Raw genomic sequence first — 17,721 nt, forward strand, 5'->3', positions numbered from 1 at the left:
TGGCGTGTCCCACAGGTGGTTCCGACAATTCGAGCAGGTGCTTCCTGCTAGCTCAGCAGGTGCTTCTGGCATTGCCGGCACTTGATTTTGGCGCATTTGAGAGGTGGGTCCGGCATTCCCGGTAGTTGATTCTGGAAAGTCCGGCAAGTGGTTCTGGCATAGCCAGCATGTGATTTTTGCGTGTCTGGCAGGTGGGTCCTGCGAGTCGAGCAGGTGGTTCCTGCATGCTCGGCAGGTGGTTCAGGTGTGTCCGGCAGGTGGTTCCGTTGTGTCTGGTAGGTGGTTCCGGCGTGCTCGGCAGGTGGTTCAGGCACGTCCGGCAGGTGTTTGCAGTCTGTCCATGACGTGTTTCCGGCATGCCCGGAAGGTGATTCTGGAGTGTCCACCAAGTGGTTTTGGCGTAGCAGGCACGTGATGTTGGCGTGTCAGTCAGGTGGTCCAGCGTGTCCAGCAGGTGGTTCCGGCAAGCTGGGCAATGCTTTCGTCTCTCCGGCACGAGGTTGTGGCACATCTGAGAGGTGGTTCCGGCATGCCGGTGGGTGATTCCCTAGAGTCCGCCACGTGGTTCTGGCCAAGCCGGCAGGTGATTTTGGCATCTCCGGCAGGTGGTTCCGGCGAGTCGAGCAGGAGGTTCAGGCGTGATTGTCAGTTGCATCCGGTGTCTCTGGCACGTGGTTCTGGCATGTCTAAGAGGTGGTTCTAGCATGCCCTGCAGGTGATTGTGGCGTGTCCTGCAAGTGGTTCTGGCGTAGCCAGCAGGTGATTTTGCCGTGTCTGGCATGTGGTTCCGGCGACTCGAGCAGGTGGTTCCAGCGTGCTTGGCATATGGTTCAGGTGGGTCCGGCACGTGGTTCTGGTCTGTCCTGGAGGTGGTTCCGGCATGTCCAGCACGTGGTTCTGGCACGTCTGAGATGTGGTTCTGGCATGCCCGACAGGTGATTCCGCAGTGTCCGGCAAGTGGTTCTGGCGTAGCCGGCAGGTGATTTTGGCGTGTCATGCAGGTGATGTTGGCGTGTCCGAAAGGTGATTTTGACGTGTCCGGCAGGTGTTTCTGGCGAGCTGTTCAGGTGGTTCGGGCGTTCTCAGCAGGTGATTCTGGCGTGTCCAGCAGGTGGTTCTGGTCTGTCCGATTGAGGGTTCCGGCGTGTGCCGCACGTGGTTCCAGCACGTCTGACAGGTGGTTCTGGCATGTCCAGCAGGTAATTCCGGAATGTCCAACAAGTGGCTCTGGCGTAGCCGGCAGGTGATTTTGGCGTGTCTAGCAGGTGGTTCTGGGGAGTGGGTAAGGTGGTTCTGGCATACTCGACAGGTGGTTCAGGCGTGTCCGGCAGGTGGTTCTGGCGAGTCGAGCAGGTGGTTCCCGGTGTGCTCGGCAGGTGGTTCAGGCAGGTCCGGAGGGTGTTTGCAGACCGTCCATGACGTGGTTCTGGCATGCCCGGCAGGTGATTCCGGATTGTCCGACATGTGGTTCTAGCACGTCTGAGAGGTGGTTCCGGCATGCCCAGCAGGTGCTTCTGGTGTCTCCAGCACTTGATTTTGGCACATTTGAGAGGTGGGTACGGCATTCCCGGTAGTTGATTCTGGAAAGTCCGGCAAGTGGTTCTGGCATAGCCAGCTGGGTATTTTTGCATGTCCTGCAGGTGGGTTGTGCGAGTCGAGCAGGTGGCTCCTGCATGCTCGGCAGTTGGCCCAGGCATGTCCGGCAGGCGGTTCCGTTGTGTCCGGTAGGTGGTTCCGGTGTGTCTGGCACGTGGTTCTGGCACATCTGAGAGGTGGTTCCGGCATGCTCGGCAGGTGGTTCAGGCATGCCCGGCAGGTGTTTGCAGTCTGTCCATGACATGGTTCCGGCATGCCGGGAAGGTGATTCTGGAGTGTCCACCAAGTGGTTTTGGCGTAGCAGGCACGTGATGTTGGCGTGTCAGTCAGGTGGTTCCAGCATGTCCAGCAGGTGGTTCCGGCGAGCTCAGCAGGTGTTTCCGGTCTCTACGGCACGTGGTTGTGGCACGTCTGAGAGGTGGTTCTGGCAGGCCCTGCAGGTGATTCCGGAGTGTCCGCCAAGTGGTTCTGGCATAGCCGGCTGGTGATTTGGCGTCTCCAGCAGGTGGCTCTGGCGAGTCGAGCAGGTTGTTCCGGCGTACTCAGCAGGTGGTTCAGGCGGGTCCGGCAGGTGTTTCCGGTCTGTCCAGTAGGTGGTTCCAGCGTGGCCGGCACGTGCTTCCGGCACGTCTGAGAGGTGGTTCCGGCATGCCCGGCGGGTGATTCCATAGAGTCCGCCACGTGGTTCTGGCCTAGCCGGCAGGTGATTTTGGCGTCTCCTGCAGGTGGTTCCAGCGAGTCGAGCAGGAGGTTCAGGCATGATCGGCAGGTGCAACTGGTGTCTCTGGCACGTGGTTCTGCCACGTCTGAGAGCTGGTTCCAGCATGCCCTGCAGGTGATTGCGGAGTGTCCTGCAAGTGGTTCTGGTGTAGCCGGCAGGTGATTTTCCCGTGTCCGACATGTGGTTCCAGCGACTCGAGCAGGTGTTTCCAGCGTGCTTGGCAGGTGGTTCAGTTGGGTCTGGCAGGTGGTTCTGGTCTGTCCTGGAGGTGGTTCCGGCATGTCCAGCACGTGGTTGTGTCACGTCTGAGAGGTGGTTCCGGCATGCCCTGCAGATGATTCCGGAGTGTCTGGCAAGTGGTTCTGGCAGAGCCAACATGTGATTTCGGCGTGCCCCACAGGTGGTTCTGACGATTCGAGCAGGTGCTTCCAGCTAGCTCGGAGGTGCTTCTGGCGTCTCCGGCACTTGATTGTGGCACATTTGAGAGGTGGGTCCGGCCTTCCCGGCAGGTGATTCCGGAAAGTGCGGCAAGTCTTTCTGGCATAGCCAGCCGCTGATTTTTGCATGTCCGGCAGGTGGGTCCTGCGATTCGAGCCGGAGGTTCCTGCATGCTAGGCAGGTGGTTCAGATGTTCGGCATGTGGTTCCATTGTGTCCAGTAGGTGGTTCCAGCGTGTCTGGCACGTGGTTCTGGCACGTCTGAGAGGTGGTTCCGGCATGCCTGACAGGTGATTCCGGAGTGTCTGCCGAGGGGTTGTGGTGTAGCCGGCAGGTGATTTTGGCGTGTCCAGCATGTGGTTCTGGGGAGTGGATCAGGTGGTTCTGGCATACTTGACAGATGGTTCCGGCGTGTCCGGCACATGTTGCTGGCACGTCTGAGAGGTGGTTCTGGCATGCCCGGCAGGTGATCCAGGAGAGTCCTCCAATTGGTTCTGGAGTTGCCCGCAGGTGTTTTTGCTGAGTCCGGCAGGTGGTTCAGGTGAGTTGAGCAGGTGGTTCCGGCGTTCTCGGCAGGTGTTCCGGCGTGTCCGGCAGGTGGTTCTGGTCTGTCTGGTAGTCGGTTCCGGCATGTGCCACTCGTGGTTCTGGCACGTCTGACAGTCGGTTCTGTCATGTCCGGCAGGTGATTCCGGATTGTACACCAAGTGGTTCTGGCGTAGCCCGCAGGTGATTTTGGCGTGTCCAGCAGGTGGTACTGGGGAGTGGATCAGGTGGTTCCAGCATACTCGGCAGGTGGTTCCGGCGTGTCCGGCACATGGTTCTGACACGTCTGAGAGGTCTTTCCGGCATGAGCGGCAGGTGATCCCAGAGAGTCCTCCAAGTGGTTCTGGCGTAGCCCGCAGGTGTTTTTGGTGTGTCCGGCAGGTGGTTCTGGCGAGTCGAGCAGGTGGTTCCTGGCGTGCTCGGCAGGTGGTTCAGGCAGGTCCGGCAGGTGTTTCCAGTCTGTCCATGGCGTGGTTCTGGCATGCCCGAAGGTGATTCTGGAGTGTCCAACAAGTGGTTTTGGCGTAGCCGGCATGTGATTTTGGCGTCTCAGGCAGGTGGTTCCGGCGTGTCCAGCAGGTGGTTCCAGAGTGTCCGGCAAGTGGTTTTGGCATAGCCGGCTTGTGATTTTGGTGTGTCCAGCAGGTGGCTCCAGCGAGTCGTGCAGGTTGTTCCGTCATGCTTAGCAGGTGGTTCAGGCCAGTCTGGCAGGTGGTTCCGGTCTGTCCAGTAGGTGGTTCCAGTGTGTCCGGCACGTCGTTCCGGCATGTCTGACAGGTTGTTCTCGCATGTCCGGCAGGTGATTCCGGATTGTCCACCAAGTGGTTCTGGCGTAGCCGGCAGGTGATTTTGGCGTGTCCCACAGGTGGTTCCGACAATTCGAGCAGGTGCTTCCTGCTAGCTCAGCAGGTGCTTCTGGCATCGCCGGCACTTGATTTTGGCGCATTTGAGAGGTGGGTCCGGCATTCCCGGTAGTTGATTCTGGAAAGTCCGGCAAGTGGTTCTGGCATAGCCAGCATGTGATTTTTGCGTGTCTGGCAGGTGGGTCCTGCGAGTCGAGCAGGTGGTTCCTGCATGCTCGGCAGGTGGTTCAGGTGTGTCCGGCAGGTGGTTCCGTTGTGTCTGGTAGGTGGTTCCGGTGTGCTCGGCAGGTGGTTCAGGCACGTCCGGCAGGTGTTTGCAGTCTGTCCATGACGTGTTTCCGGCATGCCCGGAAGGTGATTCTGGAGTGTCCACCAAGTGGTTTTGGCGTAGCAGGCACGTGATGTTGGCGTGTCAGTCAGGTGGTCCAGCGTGTCCAGCAGGTGGTTCCGGCAAGCTGGGCAATGCTTTCGTCTCTCCGGCACGAGGTTGTGGCACATCTGAGAGGTGGTTCCGGCATGCCGGTGGGTGATTCCCTAGAGTCCGCCACGTGGTTCTGGCCAAGCCGGCAGGTGATTTTGGCATCTCCGGCAGGTGGTTCCGGCGAGTCGAGCAGGAGGTTCAGGCGTGATTGTCAGTTGCATCCGGTGTCTCTGGCACGTGGTTCTGGCATGTCTAAGAGGTGGTTCTAGCATGCCCTGCAGGTGATTGTGGCGTGTCCTGCAAGTGGTTCTGGCGTAGCCAGCAGGTGATTTTGCCGTGTCTGGCATGTGGTTCCGGCGACTCGAGCGGGTGGTTCCAGCGTGCTCGGCATATGGTTCAGGTGGGTCCGGCACGTGGTTCTGGTCTGTCCTGGAGGTGGTTCCGGCATGTCCAGCACGTGGTTCTGGCACGTCTGAGATGTGGTTCTGGCATGCCCGACAGGTGATTCCGCAGTGTCCGGCAAGTGGTTCTGGCGTAGCCGGCAGGTGATTTTGGCGTGTCATGCAGGTGATGTTGGCGTGTCCGAAAGGTGATTTTGACGTGTCCGGCAGGTGTTTCTGGCGAGCTGTTCAGGTGGTTCGGGCGTTCTCAGCAGGTGATTCTGGCGTGTCCAGCAGGTGGTTCTGGTCTGTCCGATTGAGGGTTCCGGCGTGTGCCGCACGTGGTTCCAGCACGTCTGACAGGTGGTTCTGGCATGTCCAGCAGGTAATTCCGGAATGTCCAACAAGTGGCTCTGGCGTAGCCGGCAGGTGATTTTGGCGTGTCTAGCAGGTGGTTCTGGGGAGTGGGTAAGGTGGTTCTGGCATACTCGACAGCTGGTTCAGGCGTGTCCGGCAGGTGGTTCTGGCGAGTCGAGCAGGTGGTTCCCGGTGTGCTCGGCAGGTGGTTCAGGCAGGTGCGGAGGGTGTTTGCAGACCGTCCATGACGTGGTTCTGGCATGCCCGGCAGGTGATTCCGGATTGTCCGACATGTGGTTCTAGCACGTCTGAGAGGTGGTTCCGGCATGCCCAGCAGGTGCTTCTGGTGTCTCCAGCACTTGATTTTGGCACATTTGAGAGGTGGGTACGGCATTCCCGGTAGTTGATTCTGGAAAGTCCGGCAAGTGGTTCTGGCATAGCCAGCTGGGTATTTTTGCATGTCCTGCAGGTGGGTTGTGCGAGTCGAGCAGGTGGCTCCTGCATGCTCGGCAGTTGGCCCAGGCATGTCCGGCAGGCGGTTCCGTTGTGTCCGGTAGGTGGTTCCGGTGTGTCTGGCACGTGGTTCTGGCACATCTGAGAGGTGGTTCCGGCATGCTCGGCAGGTGGTTCAGGCATGCCCGGCAGGTGTTTGCAGTCTGTCCATGACATGGTTCCGGCATGCCGGGAAGGTGATTCTGGAGTGTCCACCAAGTGGTTTTGGCGTAGCAGGCACGTGATGTTGGCGTGTCAGTCAGGTGGTTCCAGCATGTCCAGCAGGTGGTTCCGGCGAGCTCAGCAGGTGTTTCCGGTCTCTACGGCACGTGGTTGTGGCACGTCTGAGAGGTGGTTCTGGCAGGCCCTGCAGGTGATTCCGGAGTGTCCGCCAAGTGGTTCTGGCATAGCCGGCTGGTGATTTGGCGTCTCCAGCAGGTGGCTCTGGCGAGTCGAGCAGGTTGTTCCGGCGTACTCAGCAGGTGGTTCAGGCGGGTCCGGCAGGTGTTTCCGGTCTGTCCAGTAGGTGGTTCCAGCGTGGCCGGCACGTGCTTCCGGCACGTCTGAGAGGTGGTTCCGGCATGCCCGGCGGGTGACTCCATAGAGTCCGCCACGTGGTTCTGGCCTAGCCGGCAGGTGATTTTGGCGTCTCCTGCAGGTGGTTCCAGCGAGTCGAGCAGGAGGTTCAGGCATGATCGGCAGGTGCAACTGGTGTCTCTGGCACGTGGTTCTGCCACGTCTGAGAGCTGGTTCCAGCATGCCCTGCAGGTGATTGCGGAGTGTCCTGCAAGTGGTTCTGGTGTAGCCGGCAGGTGATTTTCCCGTGTCCGACATGTGGTTCCAGCGACTCGAGCAGGTGTTTCCAGCGTGCTTGGCAGGTGGTTCAGTTGGGTCTGGCAGGTGGTTCTGGTCTGTCCTGGAGGTGGTTCCGGCATGTCCAGCACGTGGTTGTGTCACGTCTGAGAGGTGGTTCCGGCATGCCCTGCAGATGATTCCGGAGTGTCTGGCAAGTGGTTCTGGCAGAGCCAACATGTGATTTCGGCGTGCCCCACAGGTGGTTCTGACGATTCGAGCAGGTGCTTCCAGCTAGCTCGGAGGTGCTTCTGGCGTCTCCGGCACTTGATTGTGGCACATTTGAGAGGTGGGTCCGGCCTTCCCGGCAGGTGATTCCGGAAAGTGCGGCAAGTCTTTCTGGCATAGCCAGCCGCTGATTTTTGCATGTCCGGCAGGTGGGTCCTGCGATTCGAGCCGGAGGTTCCTGCATGCTAGGCAGGTGGTTCAGATGTTCGGCATGTGGTTCCATTGTGTCCAGTAGGTGGTTCCAGCGTGTCTGGCACGTGGTTCTGGCACGTCTGAGAGGTGGTTCCGGCATGCCTGACAGGTGATTCCGGAGTGTCTGCCGAGGGGTTGTGGTGTAGCCGGCAGGTGATTTTGGCGTGTCCAGCATGTGGTTCTGGGGAGTGGATCAGGTGGTTCTGGCATACTTGACAGATGGTTCCGGCGTGTCCGGCACATGTTACTGGCACGTCTGAGAGGTGGTTCTGGCATGCCCGGCAGGTGATCCAGGAGAGTCCTCCAATTGGTTCTGGAGTTGCCCGCAGGTGTTTTTGCTGAGTCCGGCAGGTGGTTCAGGTGAGTTGAGCAGGTGGTTCCGGCGTTCTCGGCAGGTGTTCCGGCGTGTCCGGCAGGTGGTTCTGGTCTGTCTGGTAGTCGGTTCCGGCATGTGCCACTCGTGGTTCTGGCACGTCTGACAGTCGGTTCTGTCATGTCCGGCAGGTGATTCCGGATTGTACACCAAGTGGTTCTGGCGTAGCCCGCAGGTGATTTTGGCGTGTCCAGCAGGTGGTACTGGGGAGTGGATCAGGTGGTTCCAGCATACTCGGCAGGTGGTTCCGGCGTGTCCGGCACATGGTTCTGACACGTCTGAGAGGTCTTTCCGGCATGAGCGGCAGGTGATCCCAGAGAGTCCTCCAAGTGGTTCTGGCGTAGCCCGCAGGTGTTTTTGGTGTGTCCGGCAGGTGGTTCTGGCGAGTCGAGCAGGTGGTTCCTGGCGTGCTCGGCAGGTGGTTCAGGCAGGTCCGGCAGGTGTTTCCAGTCCGTCCATGGCGTGGTTCTGGCATGCCCGAAGGTGATTCTGGAGTGTCCAACAAGTGGTTTTGGCGTAGCCGGCATGTGATTTTGGCGTCTCAGGCAGGTGGTTCCGGCGTGTCCAGCAGGTGGTTCCAGAGTGTCCGGCAAGTGGTTTTGGCATAGCCGGCTTGTGATTTTGGTGTGTCCAGCAGGTGGCTCCAGCGAGTCGTGCAGGTTGTTCCGTCATGCTTAGCAGGTGGTTCAGGCCAGTCTGGCAGGTGGTTCCGGTCTGTCCAGTAGGTGGTTCCAGTGTGTCCGGCACGTCGTTCCGGCATGTCTGACAGGTTGTTCTCGCATGTCCGGCAGGTGATTCCGGATTGTCCACCAAGTGGTTCTGGCGTAGCCGGCAGGTGATTTTGGCGTGTCCCACAGGTGGTTCCGACAATTCGAGCAGGTGCTTCCTGCTAGCTCAGCAGGTGCTTCTGGCATCGCCGGCACTTGATTTTGGCGCATTTGAGAGGTGGGTCCGGCATTCCCGGTAGTTGATTCTGGAAAGTCCGGCAAGTGGTTCTGGCATAGCCAGCATGTGATTTTTGCGTGTCTGGCAGGTGGGTCCTGCGAGTCGAGCAGGTGGTTCCTGCATGCTCGGCAGGTGGTTCAGGTGTGTCCGGCAGGTGGTTCCGTTGTGTCTGGTAGGTGGTTCCGGCGTGCTCGGCAGGTGGTTCAGGCACGTCCGGCAGGTGTTTGCAGTCTGTCCATGACGTGTTTCCGGCATGCCCGGAAGGTGATTCTGGAGTGTCCACCAAGTGGTTTTGGCGTAGCAGGCACGTGATGTTGGCGTGTCAGTCAGGTGGTCCAGCGTGCCGAGCAGGTGGTTCCGGCAAGCTGGGCAATGCTTTCGTCTCTCCGGCACGAGGTTGTGGCACATCTGAGAGGTGGTTCCGGCATGCCGGTGGGTGATTCCATAGAGTCCGCCACGTGGTTCTGGCCAAGCCGGCAGGTGATTTTGGCATCTCCGGCAGGTGGTTCCGGCGAGTCGAGCAGGAGGTTCAGGCGTGATTGTCAGTTGCATCCGGTGTCTCTGGCACGTGGTTCTGGCATGTCTAAGAGGTGGTTCTAGCATGCCCTGCAGGTGATTGTGGAGTGTCCTGCAAGTGGTTCTGGCGTAGCCAGCAGGTGATTTTGCCGTGTCTGGCATGTGGTTCCGGCGACTCGAGCAGGTGGTTCCATCGTGCTCGGCATATGGTTCAGGTGGGTCCGGCACGTGGTTCTGGTCTGTCCTGGAGGTGGTTCCGGACTGTCCAGCACGTGGTTCTGGCGTAGCCGGCAGGTGATTTTGGCGTGTCATGCAGGTGATGTTGGCGTGTCCGAAAGGTGATTTTGACGTGTCCGGCAGGTGTTTCTGGCGAGCTGTTCAGGTGGTTCGGGCGTTCTCAGCAGGTGATTCTGGCGTGTCCAGCAGGTGGTTCTGGTCTGTCCGATTGAGGGTTCCGGCGTGTGCCGCACGTGGTTCCAGCACGTCTGACAGGTGGTTCTGGCATGTCCAGCAGGTAATTCCGGAATGTCCAACAAGTGGCTCTGGCGTAGCCGGCAGGTGATTTTGGCGTGTCTAGCAGGTGGTTCTGGGGAGTGGGTAAGGTGGTTCTGGCATACTCGACAGGTGGTTCAGGCGTGTCCGGCAGGTGGTTCTGGCGAGTCGAGCAGGTGGTTCCCGGTGTGCTCGGCAGGTGGTTCAGGCAGGTCCGGAGGGTGTTTGCAGACCGTCCATGACGTGGTTCTGGCATGCCCGGCAGGTGATTCCGGATTGTCCGACATGTGGTTCTAGCACGTCTGAGAGGTGGTTCCGGCATGCCCAGCAGGTGCTTCTGGTGTCTCCAGCACTTGATTTTGGCACATTTGAGAGGTGGGTACGGCATTCCCGGTAGTTGATTCTGGAAAGTCCGGCAAGTGGTTCTGGCATAGCCAGCTGGGTATTTTTGCATGTCCTGCAGGTGGGTTGTGCGAGTCGAGCAGGTGGCTCCTGCATGCTCGGCAGTTGGCTCAGGCATGTCCGGCAGGCGGTTCCGTTGTGTCCGGTAGGTGGTTCCGGTGTGTCTGGCACGTGGTTCTGGCACATCTGAGACGTGGTTCTGTCGTGCTCGGCAGGTGGTTCAGGCATGCCCGGCAGGTGTTTGCAGTCTGTCCATGACATGGTTCCGGCATGCCGGGAAGGTGATTCTGGAGTGTCCACCAAGTGGTTTTGGCGTAGCAGGCACGTGATGTTGGCGTGTCAGTCAGCTGGTTCCAGCATGTCCAGCAGGTGGTTCCGGCGAGCTCAGCAGGTGTTTCCGGTCTCTACGGCACGTGGTTGTGGCACGTCTGAGAGGTGGTTCTGGCAGGCCCTGCAGGTGATTCCGGAGTGTCCGCCAAGTGGTTCTGGCATAGCCGGCTGGTGATTTGGCGTCTCCAGCAGGTGGCTCTGGCGAGTCGAGCAGGTTGTTCCGGCGTACTCAGCAGGTGGTTCAGGCGGGTCCGGCAGGTGTTTCCGGTCTGTCCAGTAGGTGGTTCCAGCGTGGCCGGCACGTGCTTCCGGCACGTCTGAGAGGTGGTTCCGGCATGCCCGGCGGGTGACTCCATAGAGTCCGCCACGTGGTTCTGGCCTAGCCGGCAGGTGATTTTGGCGTCTCCTGCAGGTGGTTCCAGCGAGTCGAGCAGGAGGTTCAGGCATGATCGGCAGGTGCAACTGGTGTCTCTGGCACGTGGTTCTGCCACGTCTGAGAGCTGGTTCCAGCATGCCCTGCAGGTGATTGCGGAGTGTCCTGCAAGTGGTTCTGGTGTAGCCGGCAGGTGATTTTCCCGTGTCCGACATGTGGTTCCAGCGACTCGAGCAGGTGTTTCCAGCGTGCTTGGCAGGTGGTTCAGTTGGGTCTGGCAGGTGGTTCTGGTCTGTCCTGGAGGTGGTTCCGGCATGTCCAGCACGTGGTTGTGTCACGTCTGAGAGGTGGTTCCGGCATGCCCTGCAGATGATTCCGGAGTGTCTGGCAAGTGGTTCTGGCAGAGCCAACATGTGATTTCGGCGTGCCCCACAGGTGGTTCTGACGATTCGAGCAGGTGCTTCCAGCTAGCTCGGAGGTGCTTCTGGCGTCTCCGGCACTTGATTGTGGCACATTTGAGAGGTGGGTCCGGCCTTCCCGGCAGGTGATTCCGGAAAGTGCGGCAAGTCTTTCTGGCATAGCCAGCCGCTGATTTTTGCATGTCCGGCAGGTGGGTCCTGCGATTCGAGCCGGAGGTTCCTGCATGCTAGGCAGGTGGTTCAGATGTTCGGCATGTGGTTCCATTGTGTCCAGTAGGTGGTTCCAGCGTGTCTGGCACGTGGTTCTGGCACGTCTGAGAGGTGGTTCCGGCATGCCTGACAGGTGATTCCGGAGTGTCTGCCGAGGGGTTGTGGCGTAGCCGGCAGGTGATTTTGGCGTGTCCAGCATGTGGTTCTGGGGAGTGGATCAGGTGGTTCTGGCATACTTGACAGATGGTTCCGGCGTGTCCGGCACATGTTACTGGCACGTCTGAGAGGTGGTTCTGGCATGCCCGGCAGGTGATCCAGGAGAGTCCTCCAATTGGTTCTGGAGTTGCCCGCAGGTGTTTTTGCTGAGTCCGGCAGGTGGTTCAGGTGAGTTGAGCAGGTGGTTCCGGCGTTCTCGGCAGGTGTTCCGGCGTGTCCGGCAGGTGGTTCTGGTCTGTCTGGTAGTCGGTTCCGGCATGTGCCACTCGTGGTTCTGGCACGTCTGACAGTCGGTTCTGTCATGTCCGGCAGGTGATTCCGGATTGTACACCAAGTGGTTCTGGCGTAGCCCGCAGGTGATTTTGGCGTGTCCAGCAGGTGGTACTGGGGAGTGGATCAGGTGGTTCCAGCATACTCGGCAGGTGGTTCCGGCGTGTCCGGCACATGGTTCTGACACGTCTGAGAGGTCTTTCCGGCATGAGCGGCAGGTGATCCCAGAGAGTCCTCCAAGTGGTTCTGGCGTAGCCCGCAGGTGTTTTTGGTGTGTCCGGCAGGTGGTTCTGGCGAGTCGAGCAGGTGGTTCCTGGCGTGCTCGGCAGGTGGTTCAGGCAGGTCCGGCAGGTGTTTCCAGTCCGTCCATGGCGTGGTTCTGGCATGCCCGAAGGTGATTCTGGAGTGTCCAACAAGTGGTTTTGGCGTAGCCGGCATGTGATTTTGGCGTCTCAGGCAGGTGGTTCCGGCGTGTCCAGCAGGTGGTTCCAGAGTGTCCGGCAAGTGGTTTTGGCATAGCCGGCTTGTGATTTTGGTGTGTCCAGCAGGTGGCTCCAGCGAGTCGTGCAGGTTGTTCCGTCATGCTTAGCAGGTGGTTCAGGCCAGTCTGGCAGGTGGTTCCGGTCTGTCCAGTAGGTGGTTCCAGTGTGTCCGGCACGTCGTTCCGGCATGTCTGACAGGTTGTTCTCGCATGTCCGGCAGGTGATTCCGGATTGTCCACCAAGTGGTTCTGGCGTAGCCGGCAGGTGATTTTGGCGTGTCCCACAGGTGGTTCCGACAATTCGAGCAGGTGCTTCCTGCTAGCTCAGCAGGTGCTTCTGGCATCGCCGGCACTTGATTTTGGCGCATTTGAGAGGTGGGTCCGGCATTCCCGGTAGTTGATTCTGGAAAGTCCGGCAAGTGGTTCTGGCATAGCCAGCATGTGATTTTTGCGTGTCTGGCAGGTGGGTCCTGCGAGTCGAGCAGGTGGTTCCTGCATGCTCGGCAGGTGGTTCAGGTGTGTCCGGCAGGTGGTTCCGTTGTGTCTGGTAGGTGGTTCCGGCGTGCTCGGCAGGTGGTTCAGGCACGTCCGGCAGGTGTTTGCAGTCTGTCCATGACGTGTTTCCGGCATGCCCGGAAGGTGATTCTGGAGTGTCCACCAAGTGGTTTTGGCGTAGCAGGCACGTGATGTTGGCGTGTCAGTCAGGTGGTCCAGCGTGCCGAGCAGGTGGTTCCGGCAAGCTGGGCAATGCTTTCGTCTCTCCGGCACGAGGTTGTGGCACATCTGAGAGGTGGTTCCGGCATGCCGGTGGGTGATTCCATAGAGTCCGCCACGTGGTTCTGGCCAAGCCGGCAGGTGATTTTGGCATCTCCGGCAGGTGGTTCCGGCGAGTCGAGCAGGAGGTTCAGGCGTGATTGTCAGTTGCATCCGGTGTCTCTGGCACGTGGTTCTGGCATGTCTAAGAGGTGGTTCTAGCATGCCCTGCAGGTGATTGTGGAGTGTCCTGCAAGTGGTTCTGGCGTAGCCAGCAGGTGATTTTGCCGTGTCTGGCATGTGGTTCCGGCGACTCGAGCAGGTGGTTCCATCGTGCTCGGCATATGGTTCAGGTGGGTCCGGCACGTGGTTCTGGTCTGTCCTGGAGGTGGTTCCGGCATGTCCAGCACGTGGTTCTGGCACGTCTGAGATGTGGTTCTGGCATGCCCGACAGGTGATTCCGCAGTGTCCGGCAAGTGGTTCTGGCGTAGCCGGCAGGTGATTTTGGCGTGTCATGCAGGTGATGTTGGCGTGTCCGAAAGGTGATTTTGACGTGTCCGGCAGGTGTTTCTGGCGAGCTGTTCAGGTGGTTCGGGCGTTCTCAGCAGGTGATTCTGGCGTGTCCAGCAGGTGGTTCTGGTCTGTCCGATTGAGGGTTCCGGCGTGTGCCGCACGTGGTTCCAGCACGTCTGACAGGTGGTTCTGGCATGTCCAGCAGGTAATTCCGGAATGTCCAACAAGTGGCTCTGGCGTAGCCGGCAGGTGATTTTGGCGTGTCTAGCAGGTGGTTCTGGGGAGTGGGTAAGGTGGTTCTGGCATACTCGACAGCTGGTTCAGGCGTGTCCGGCAGGTGGTTCTGGCGAGTCGAGCAGGTGGTTCCCGGTGTGCTCGGCAGGTGGTTCAGGCAGGTGCGGAGGGTGTTTGCAGACCGTCCATGACGTGGTTCTGGCATGCCCGGCAGGTGATTCCGGATTGTCCGACATGTGGTTCTAGCACGTCTGAGAGGTGGTTCCGGCATGCCCAGCAGGTGCTTCTGGTGTCTCCAGCACTTGATTTTGGCACATTTGAGAGGTGGGTACGGCATTCCCGGTAGTTGATTCTGGAAAGTCCGGCAAGTGGTTCTGGCATAGCCAGCTGGGTATTTTTGCATGTCCTGCAGGTGGGTTGTGCGAGTCGAGCAGGTGGCTCCTGCATGCTCGGCAGTTGGCCCAGGCATGTCCGGCAGGCGGTTCCGTTGTGTCCGGTAGGTGGTTCCGGTGTGTCTGGCACGTGGTTCTGGCACATCTGAGAGGTGGTTCCGGCATGCTCGGCAGGTGGTTCAGGCATGCCCGGCAGGTGTTTGCAGTCTGTCCATGACATGGTTCCGGCATGCCGGGAAGGTGATTCTGGAGTGTCCACCAAGTGGTTTTGGCGTAGCAGGCACGTGATGTTGGCGTGTCAGTCAGGTGGTTCCAGCATGTCCAGCAGGTGGTTCCGGCGAGCTCAGCAGGTGTTTCCGGTCTCTACGGCACGTGGTTGTGGCACGTCTGAGAGGTGGTTCTGGCAGGCCCTGCAGGTGATTCCGGAGTGTCCGCCAAGTGGTTCTGGCATAGCCGGCTGGTGATTTGGCGTCTCCAGCAGGTGGCTCTGGCGAGTCGAGCAGGTTGTTCCGGCGTACTCAGCAGGTGGTTCAGGCGGGTCCGGCAGGTGTTTCCGGTCTGTCCAGTAGGTGGTTCCAGCGTGGCCGGCACGTGCTTCCGGCACGTCTGAGAGGTGGTTCCGGCATGCCCGGCGGGTGACTCCATAGAGTCCGCCACGTGGTTCTGGCCTAGCCGGCAGGTGATTTTGGCGTCTCCTGCAGGTGGTTCCAGCGAGTCGAGCAGGAGGTTCAGGCATGATCGGCAGGTGCAACTGGTGTCTCTGGCACGTGGTTCTGCCACGTCTGAGAGCTGGTTCCAGCATGCCCTGCAGGTGATTGCGGAGTGTCCTGCAAGTGGTTCTGGTGTAGCCGGCAGGTGATTTTCCCGTGTCCGACATGTGGTTCCAGCGACTCGAGCAGGTGTTTCCAGCGTGCTTGGCAGGTGGTTCAGTTGGGTCTGGCAGGTGGTTCTGGTCTGTCCTGGAGGTGGTTCCGGCATGTCCAGCACGTGGTTGTGTCACGTCTGAGAGGTGGTTCCGGCATGCCCTGCAGATGATTCCGGAGTGTCTGGCAAGTGGTTCTGGCAGAGCCAACATGTGATTTCGGCGTGCCCCACAGGTGGTTCTGACGATTCGAGCAGGTGCTTCCAGCTAGCTCGGAGGTGCTTCTGGCGTCTCCGGCACTTGATTGTGGCACATTTGAGAGGTGGGTCCGGCCTTCCCGGCAGGTGATTCCGGAAAGTGCGGCAAGTCTTTCTGGCATAGCCAGCCGCTGATTTTTGCATGTCCGGCAGGTGGGTCCTGCGATTCGAGCCGGAGGTTCCTGCATGCTAGGCAGGTGGTTCAGATGTTCGGCATGTGGTTCCATTGTGTCCAGTAGGTGGTTCCAGCGTGTCTGGCACGTGGTTCTGGCACGTCTGAGAGGTGGTTCCGGCATGCCTGACAGGTGATTCCGGAGTGTCTGCCGAGGGGTTGTGGTGTAGCCGGCAGGTGATTTTGGCGTGTCCAGCATGTGGTTCTGGGGAGTGGATCAGGTGGTTCTGGCATACTTGACAGATGGTTCCGGCGTGTCCGGCACATGTTACTGGCACGTCTGAGAGGTGGTTCTGGCATGCCCGGCAGGTGATCCAGGAGAGTCCTCCAATTGGTTCTGGAGTTGCCCGCAGGTGTTTTTGCTGAGTCCGGCAGGTGGTTCAGGTGAGTTGAGCAGGTGGTTCCGGCGTTCTCGGCAGGTGTTCCGGCGTGTCCGGCAGGTGGTTCTGGTCTGTCTGGTAGTCGGTTCCGGCATGTGCCACTCGTGGTTCTGGCACGTCTGACAGTCGGTTCTGTCATGTCCGGCAGGTGATTCCGGATTGTACACCAAGTGGTTCTGGCGTAGCCCGCAGGTGATTTTGGCGTGTCCAGCAGGTGGTACTGGGGAGTGGATCAGGTGGTTCCAGCATACTCGGCAGGTGGTTCCGGCGTGTCCGGCACATGGTTCTGACACGTCTGAGAGGTCTTTCCGGCATGAGCGGCAGGTGATCCCAGAGAGTCCTCCAAGTGGTTCTGGCGTAGCCCGCAGGTGTTTTTGGTGTGTCCGGCAGGTGGTTCTGGCGAGTCGAGCAGGTGGTTCCTGGCGTGCTCGGCAGGTGGTTCAGGCAGGTCCGGCAGGTGTTTCCAGTCCGTCCATGGCGTGGTTCTGGCATGCCCGAAGGTGATTCTGGAGTGTCCAACAAGTGGTTTTGGCGTAGCCGGCATGTGATTTTGGCGTCTCAGGCAGGTGGTTCCGGCGTGTCCAGCAGGTGGTTCCAGAGTGTCCGGCAAGTGGTTTTGGCATAGCCGGCTTGTGATTTTGGTGTGTCCAGCAGGTGGCTCCAGCGAGTCGTGCAGGTTGTTCCGTCATGCTTAGCAGGTGGTTCAGGCCAGTCTGGCAGGTGGTTCCGGTCTGTCCAGTAGGTGGTTCCAGTGTGTCCGGCACGTCGTTCCGGCATGTCTGACAGGTTGTTCTCGCATGTCCGGCAGGTGATTCCGGATTGTCCACCAAGTGGTTCTGGCGTAGCCGGCAGGTGATTTTGGCGTGTCCCACAGGTGGTTCCGACAATTCGAGCAGGTGCTTCCTGCTAGCTCAGCAGGTGCTTCTGGCATCGCCGGCACTTGATTTTGGCGCATTTGAGAGGTGGGTCCGGCATTCCCGGTAGTTGATTCTGGAAAGTCCGGCAAGTGGTTCTGGCATAGCCAGCATGTGATTTTTGCGTGTCTGGCAGGTGGGTCCTGCGAGTCGAGCAGGTGGTTCCTGCATGCTCGGCAGGTGGTTCAGGTGTGTCCGGCAGGTGGTTCCGTTGTGTCTGGTAGGTGGTTCCGGCGTGCTCGGCAGGTGGTTCAGGCACGTCCGGCAGGTGTTTGCAGTCTGTCCATGACGTGTTTCCGGCATGCCCGGAAGGTGATTCTGGAGTGTCCACCAAGTGGTTTTGGCGTAGCAGGCACGTGATGTTGGCGTGTCAGTCAGGTGGTCCAGCGTGCCGAGCAGGTGGTTCCGGCAAGCTGGGCAATGCTTTCGTCTCTCCGGCACGAGGTTGTGGCACATCTGAGAGGTGGTTCCGGCATGCCGGTGGGTGATTCCATAGAGTCCGCCACGTGGTTCTGGCCAAGCCGGCAGGTGATTTTGGCATCTCCGGCAGGTGGTTCCGGCGAGTCGAGCAGGAGGTTCAGGCGTGATTGTCAGTTGCATCCGGTGTCTCTGGCACGTGGTTCTGGCATGTCTAAGAGGTGGTTCTAGCATGCCCTGCAGGTGATTGTGGAGTGTCCTGCAAGTGGTTCTGGCGTAGCCAGCAGGTGATTTTGCCGTGTCTGGCATGTGGTTCCGGCGACTCGAGCAGGTGGTTCCATCGTGCTCGGCATATGGTTCAGGTGGGTCCGGCACGTGGTTCTGGTCTGTCCTGGAGGTGGTTCCGGACTGTCCAGCACGTGGTTCTGGCGTAGCCGGCAGGTGATTTTGGCGTGTCATGCAGGTGATGTTGGCGTGTCCGAAAGGTGATTTTGACGTGTCCGGCAGGTGTTTCTGGCGAGCTGTTCAGGTGGTTCGGGCGTTCTCAGCAGGTGATTCTGGCGTGTCCAGCAGGTGGTTCTGGTCTGTCCGATTGAGGGTTCCGGCGTGTGCCGCACGTGGTTCCAGCACGTCTGACAGGTGGTTCTGGCATGTCCAGCAGGTAATTCCGGAATGTCCAACAAGTGGCTCTGGCGTAGCCGGCAGGTGATTTTGG

Source organism: Equus asinus, chromosome 1 (assembly GCF_041296235.1).
Source record: "Equus asinus isolate D_3611 breed Donkey chromosome 1, EquAss-T2T_v2, whole genome shotgun sequence".
NCBI classification, from domain to species: Eukaryota; Metazoa; Chordata; class Mammalia; order Perissodactyla; family Equidae; genus Equus; species Equus asinus.